We start from the raw sequence: 7,938 nt of genomic DNA, 5'->3' as shown, positions 1-7,938 counted from the left end.
CAAGCCATCATCGCGTGAATCCCGGGTTTTACTTTAAGAAGAACCAGGAAGCACAAAAATATTCAATTCCATAAAAAGTGTCCGCGCGGACTAACATCATCCCCCATCATATACCATATCTGAACCATCATGTGAAACGAGACTGTGGCCACAATCTCAATCACTGGACCGGCCGACCTAGGGGACGGCTCACGATCCCCATCAGTGCACTAGTCTAAGTAGGGCGTAGCCCTAGTTAGACCCGAATTCGTTAACCATCAAAGTCTAGTAGAGTATTATTCTAGTAGACAATCAGATAGGCAGTTTCAAAGCATAAACACGGCATGACATACTTTATAGAAACATCCTTATAACACCATAAACATATCAATTCAAGAATAAACATTTAAGAATAAAGCCCACCTCAAAAGCTTAAGATTTCCGTAAAAATTCCTCGTTCCGACTTTTAGCGAGCGTGCGAACCACCTTTTCGGAAAACACATAAAATCATATCAATTCCCGATAACAACGATAATTAGAATGCATGCACTCTAATTAAATTCTTTTAAAATTCTTTTTCTCGATTTCCGCGCACTTTCGGTTATTCGGCGGCCGCCAAGGCGTCGCGTGCGACGTCGGTCGGCCGCTTACGCTCGTTCTATCCTTCGTTGGCTCCTCGCATTTTCCATAACGTCGAAAATAATTTCTAAAAATTATTTAAGCGCTTACTTAGATTTTCCGTAATTATTTACCCTTAAAAGAATTATCTCGAACCTCGGTAAAAATATTCACTCGATAAAAAGAACTTACGGAAAATTAATTAAATAATTTCTCCCGATTAAATTTTAATTAACGGCCCAAGCGAATTAATTTCTTAGCCACTTTATTCCTCAAGATAATTAATTAGGAAGCCCATCGCTTAAAAGAAGAGTCCACGATAAAAAAAGTCTTCCAATTTAATTATAAGGCCCTACTAAAAGATTTAAATCAAGGCCCAAATAAAAAAAAAACACATGGCCCAAAAAGCATGGCCCAACTTTCATCATCTTCTCCAACACACTCTCTCTCTCTCTTCTTTCTCTCTCACCGTCGCCCTCTCTTTCTCTCGGCAAACACACACAGCCGACCACCACCACTGTCGTCGCCGTCGTTCTCCCTCCGGCTCGCCACCGTCGCGGCTGGAGCCGCCTGCCGCCACAGCTGGAGCCGCCGAGGAAGCCGCTGCCTTCGCTGCTCGACGGCGGAAGCTGCTGCCGCGGAGGACACTCCACGTCGCCGCTGCCGTGCGGCTGGGGCTGCTGCCTCGCCGTCGCGTCACCAGCCGTGGTTGTCTACCGTCGCAAATGGAGATGCCAGCCGTCGGGAAGACGTCGAGCGGCTGTCCGCCGCTGCCCGTCGCCGGCGGTGGCCTCTCCTCCTCCGAAACCACCCCGAAACGTCCCGCAACACACGTTATGGTTATAAAGTTTCGTTCTTTCCTAGATTCGAATATACGCGGCGATCGTTCGATTATTTCTACGTCGGTTTCTACTTAGTTGATTATGGAAGAAGGTCAAGCTATATGCATACAAAGCTAATAATGACTCATGCATTGAGATGGAGATGGATTATACCTCCTAAAAGAAAAGGTTGGACTTGATGGTGAATGAACAAAGATGTGAAATTTCCTCCTCTTGCTTCCTCTCTCGGCTTCTCTCTCTCGCCACTTTTCCTTCTCTCTTCTTCTTCTCCCTTTTTTTCTTTGCAAAGTGAAAGTGAGAGGGTGGCTTAGAGGGTGGATATTGATGGGGAAGTGGGGAAAACCGATCGATCATGGGGAAAAATGAAAACCGTCGGCCATGAAGCAAGAAGGAAGAAGAAAAGAAAGAAAAAGGAAAAGAAAAGGAAAAAGACTTGGGCTTGGTCCAATAAAAAAAATACTTGGGCTTCCACAATTAAATTCCAATTGGGCTAAAGAAATAGAATACGAGCCCAAATTAGTGAAACCACTACTTGGTGGATTTAAAGAGTATTTAGACTCCAAGATTAATTTATTTTTTTAATTGGACTTCGAATTTATTTTGAAAAGTCCAAAATAAATTCATACATTATAATTTTGTATTTTTCCTTCGTTCATTAAAAATTCACGGGTCTTCATTATATTAGATTTTGCTATCTCGTTCCCCATAAATACCAATTAAAGTACGAGAAATCGTACAAAATTTATATTTGGTGTTGTTCCAAATATAATATCCATTCATCCGTTCCTCGCTTACGCGCGTCGTTGCCCATATATTTCCTTCCATTTAATACATTCGTCTTGCTAATGAATAGCAATTTCATCATCGATCTTTCAACGAGACCTTAAACGAGTCTCCATCGTTCATACTTAAAATAACATAAACACATTCTTTTTCCACGTTAAACACATAAACCATATTCTTTTCATATCACACCTATCGAGAGGCATAACATTTTGAAATAATTTTATCCATTATTTCATTACATAAGATAAATTTCTAACTTAAGGTACGGGTGTTACAGCTTCCCTACGTTGCGACCGGAGTATAAGCCAAAGAGAGCCCCAAGCGCGCTTCCAATGCCTTCGGCTATGTCTTCGACGTATGTGATCTTCTCTTCCTTGATTAGAAGCACAACCATCTCCAGGAACTTGGGGTAGAGATGGTAATGGTCGCTAGTGAAAAATCCTTCCATACGGACCCATTTTACTATTGCGTTAATCAAGTTGTGGACGCCTTCGGGCTGCTCAAGGCTGTTGTATTGGGAGATCATCCCACAAAGTGCAACACGGCCGTTGAGTCTCATGTTGTTTAGCACCGCTTCGAGCATCTTCCCTCCCACGTTGTCAAAGTAGATGTCGATGCCATCGGGGAAGTACCTAATTAACAACAACACAAATTTGTGAGTATTATCTACATAACGATAAATTGCCGAAAAAAACTATAAAATTTGGTCAAATTCTATCAAAAAACTAACCAAAAAAATTATATATTTGGATTTGTTATCCACAGTCGTGGGATGATTGTGAACTGATCCATACTTGGTGGTTTTCTCAGCTGATTTACCAAACTTCGCGGTTTTTTGCTAGTTTTTATGAAATTTGTGTTGAATACAAAAGGATTCTTTTGTTATATAAGAACATAAATATGTGTATTGTGTGTTAAATTACTAACTATTCTTCAATGTTAAATAAGTATACACATTTTTATAGCAATGATAGAACCTCTTCAACGCTGCATTATAGTCTTGCTCTTCTTTGTAGTTGAATGCTTCGTCAAACCCGAATTTGTTCTTCAAGAGATCGACCTTCATCAATGCAAAAGCCGACTTGTTCATCTAATGTGAAACATAAACAGAAGAAAAATAGCACATAAATCGACAACCAATCTAGCCAACAATCTAATAAGTTTTCGATAAGCCATTAGATTCTGACCTTTTCTTTGTTCCCCACACTCCCAACAACGTAACACCCTGCGATCTTTGCAAACTGACCAACGAGCTGACCAACAGCTCCGGATGCAGTAGACCCTTTTTGGGAGAGCAAAACTTGAAAAACCCAACATAAGCTGTCATGGCAGGCATGCCTAAAATGATAACGCGAAACACGTTGATTTTCAGTCTCAAGTTCGTACATCTCCTACTGTTGTTTTTCAGAAACTATCAAGATAAACGTTACAAATCCAGCATTTCCCAATCTATTAATTCAAGCTTATATAGTTCATCAACAGCTCGTTTTCGTTAACAGTTTAACTGCATACATAACTTCTGCAGAATCACAAACAACTAGTTCTAGATCAGACAAATATCACTAGGAAGCAGGAATCAAGCGTGAAATTTAAAGTCGATAATCACAAGGGGCTCGAGAAACTCACCAAGAATCCCTGTACAATAAGAGAGGGGCAAATCTTTATCTTGAACCTTAAACAATTGGTTTGGATCTTTAATAAGGCTATACTCCTCCCAGCCAGTAAACCCCCAAACTAGCTCGCCCGTCTTGAAATTGGATGAGACGAATCCAGTACTTTCGACTCTCCAAATCCATAAATAGGCTGTCACCAGAAAAAGGTCAACAAACACAAAAAAGATGCAACCCACATTGCATCAATGGAAAGATAACATTTTTTATTTCTTTCCCCAAAATCTCAAACTATTCATCAAACAAGACCTCTGCAGAAACATCTAAAAGACATAGCAAACATTTTATCAATAGAAAGATACAGTTTATATTTTTCTCCCCAAAATCTCAAACTATTCATCAAACGAAAAAATACTACTGTTATATTCCAATGAGATCATCTACACAATATTGTATTATAAGTCTATTTTTTTAATAAAATAAAAAATTAAGGGCCCCAATTTAAATCAAGACATGTATAACAAATTCTATTCCAACTAGAAGAAAAATTAATTTCAACAAGAAAAATTTAACTTAAAAAAACTAAACTTACAGAATAAAAAGTAAACTTACAGAATCCAGCGTGAAAGAAGGTGAATCGAGTTCCTGATTCTTCATGAGGCCAAGAATAAAAGGATCGATGGATAAGTAGAGATTCTTCACCAAAACGGCGTCGTCGCAACCGCTGGGAATTTTGATCTGAATTTTGGAAGTTCTCAGCGACATATCAGATTCTTTCATAGATGTTTTGACATAGTTGTTGAGTATCACTTGCTTGTTGCTAATTTCCTCACCAATTTTACCGTTAATTCTGGTAGAATTATGGTGATCAGCTTCATTCACTACTAGAAAAATTACCTGTTATTACATTAAGGTTATCACACTTTATTAAAAGTGTCAACATAGAAACTCTAACAACACACTGATTTTTCATCACATTTATGTCACGCACTAACATTACACTTGAGTTAAAATGTCATTTCAATAATCCTATATTCACATTTCTATCAAGTGCAAATAATGGAAACTTGCTCCTACGTCATACACGGAGTGGTTGTTATAATCGAATGCTTAAACATGATTCTAAAATAAAAAAAATCAAATTAGTAATTAAATTTAGTTTTAGAAGAAAGTAATTAAAAACCACTTATTGAAAAGATAATTGATAAAAATCAATTTAGTCGAAATTACTAGTTCATGTTTTGTTGTTTATTTTGATCGTAATACTTTAACAATTCCTCCATTATTTATTTTATTAATTTACATGACATGATGACATGTATTGTTTATTTAAAGTTTTATTTTTTTAGTTTCCTAACCCAAAAGTTAATTAAGAGACCCAAACTTAAAATTAAATTGAAAAGGCCCAACCAATCATACTCTCATTCCCGTCGCCTCTCTCACTCTCAATTCCATCTCACAAAATTCAACTTTCAACCCAAAAAATCTCTAAATCAAAGAAAACCCTATATCAGAATCCCCAAAATCGAAATTCCATCTCCCTTCTTCTCCCCGCGATTTCTACTCCCGACGGGTTGCCGGAGCTTCGCCGGCATTTTCCCCTCTGCGAATTCTCCTTCCGGCGAGCTCCCTCTCCAATTCCAATTGGAACTCTCGAGTCGAAGTAGCGTCTGGAAAGGAACCCTAGATCGAGGCGAACTCGGCGGCGCCTCTCCCTTCGCCGTCCGTCGGTCACCGCCGCCGCCAAGCTGGCTGTCCGTTTGAAACACCGCGGCCCGCTGCCGCTGCCTCTGGTCCCTTCGTTGCTGGTGTCCCACCGTAGGGCAAGGAGATGAAGCTTCGTCTCTCTCTCTCTGCACCCACAGCTTCGCTCCGCCCGCACCGCTGGCCCTCTGTCGAGCTGCGATTCCGCTCGCTGCAATCCCAGCCGGCGTCGCCTGGATGCGCCGCCAAGGCAGCCACCGTCCACCAATCGGCCCTAAAGCTAAGTCTCTGAACTCTCATTATCTAGCCCGCATCTATCCCGTTGATTAGGTGTACAACGGGTGAAGCTTGGTATTTGGGATTATAGCTATTCACAAAACATGGAAAGCAAAGCCTGAGGACAAGCTATGATTTTTCGTTCTGGTTGGGGGGTTGCTCTTGCTTGGTGGCTTATATCCTAATTTAAGATACATAGTACTGTTGTTGCCTACAAATTATCATGTTGCCTGCTGTTGTGGTGTTGAGAAAATGGTTGTGTGTGTGTTCACATGGATGAAAAGGAATGATAAGGAGAGTTGTGATGATTTACATGTTGTGGTGAAGGGCTAAAAGGAAGGAAAGTGTTCTACCGTTCTTGCTTGCTCACTGCCCTTTTCCCTATTGTTTATTTAAAGTTATTGATGAAGTGAAAAACATAATCATTTTTTATGTAATTGTAAAAATAGTGATGATAATAATAATCTCTGGTTTTAAATTAATTAATCCAATCAAATATATGTCTAAATTAAACCTATGATGCATTGCTTGATTGATTTGCTTATTATGTTATAGGCAATAGTTGAGGTCAATTAAATAACTAAATCTGACTAGATGAAAAATCGAACATTTTTTAACTAAGAGGGAGTATTGGAGCTTGATAAAGGGCTGTTGGAAATAGATGCAAGAGTGGTCAAGCTTGAGGAAGAGCCTCTGGAAATAGAGGTACTTCTTTACCTTTTATTTTTGTTTCATTGTTGTTGATTGGACCTGGAACTTAAGCTTACAGACTATCGAAAATTCACTAGGAAACGGACAAGTAAAAGAGTGTTTGTAAATTCATTAGCAATTTGAGCTCGGTGTGATAAATTTTCTTTGTCCTGAAGAGCAGTTAACACCTTAGTAATTTTCTTGACCTTATTTATGATGTTATGGAATGTAGCAATTTTTGAGTTATCATTGCTAAGATATGTTATTGACACAAATTGATGTTAATATTTTGTGTTTCTAATATCATAACAGGAACACATTGTTGGTGCGAAGATGAAGTTAACCAAGGATTCTAGTGCGGATGAGAATGCAATAAGGAGCTTCTAAGAGAAAACCTAAGTGATAGATAAATTGTATAGTCATTTAGAACCTTTTTTGTACCTTTTTATTTAATATTGTATACGATTACATGAAAACTATTACATAAGTTATTTATATAAAAATATGTTTTGTATTTGAAGTCATGCTAAATGTCATGGGGAATTGATAGTCTGTTGGAAAATGGATGTAATTATATATATTTAGATTTAGAAAAATCAAATAATGCAATTTATAAATGTTTGAAGGATGAAAAGATAATTTTTACATATATGTAGGCTAAAACTGTAAATTATGGATATTTGTAGGTGAAAATGTAATTATCAATATTTGTGAGGGGGATTCTGTAGATATTTAGATATAATAATGGGTGTGCTCGCATTGATAATATCCTTACACTTTTAAGTGACATGAGATTGTGTTTTTCTTGACATTTATGAGTGTTGTAATAGAATGTGTATTATTACAAGTTACCTATTCTTACATTTACTGTCATCACATTCACACAAGGTGTGATTATAGATAAAGTGTAATAAAAACATATTCCTGCTCACATTTTCAAGTGTCATTAAAAGCCAATTTTCTAGTAGTGATTGTTTTATATCTGAAAATCCCTAGAAAAGCTCTTGGCTAATGGAGTAGAAGTTCGGGGTTGTGTGTAGTAGCGGCGCCTCTGCTAGGTGAGAATCATAGGGAGCTCTAATATTCTATGGAGGGACATCTTTTTTTTATATTATTTTAGATCCGTGAACTTTAAAAATAAAATATGAGGTCCGTCAACTGTGAGTTAATATCACTTTTTTACTATTTTCAAGTTTTTTGGATGAAAATACCCTCAATCATATTTTTAATTAACCTATCACATACTCATATGGTTTTTGTAAATGATAATAAATAGCTAAAGTGGATATATGATAAAGTAAGAGAGAGAATAACGTAGAAGAGAGTCTTATCTACATTATTCTCTATCTTACTTTACCCTTTCTTCATTAATTATATATTACTCCCTCCGTCCGTGAAACGTTTTCCAGTTTTTTCCATTTTGGCCCGTCCGT

At 37.9% G+C, this 7,938-nt stretch overlaps 1 long non-coding RNA gene and 1 pseudogene across 1 annotated transcript; one reads left to right on the top strand and one right to left on the bottom strand.

Annotated features, from left to right (window-relative positions):
• Positions 1 to 2,496: 2,496 nt before the first annotated feature.
• LOC121767026 lies at positions 2,497 to 4,832 on the bottom strand (annotated as a pseudogene).
• A 387-nt stretch (positions 4,833 to 5,219) lies between these two features.
• LOC121768922 lies at positions 5,220 to 7,029 on the top strand. The gene is made up of 2 exons (XR_006043442.1): positions 5,220 to 6,520; positions 6,818 to 7,029. It is a non-coding gene; the product is annotated as an uncharacterized LOC121768922 (long non-coding RNA).
• The last annotated feature ends 909 nt before the right edge of the window (positions 7,030 to 7,938 follow it).

This window comes from Salvia splendens, chromosome 15, assembly GCF_004379255.2.
Source record: "Salvia splendens isolate huo1 chromosome 15, SspV2, whole genome shotgun sequence".
Lineage (NCBI taxonomy): Eukaryota > Viridiplantae > Streptophyta > Magnoliopsida > Lamiales > Lamiaceae > Salvia > Salvia splendens.
Note: the sequence above shows the minus strand (reverse complement) of the source record. Positions and strands in the feature narration are given on the sequence as shown.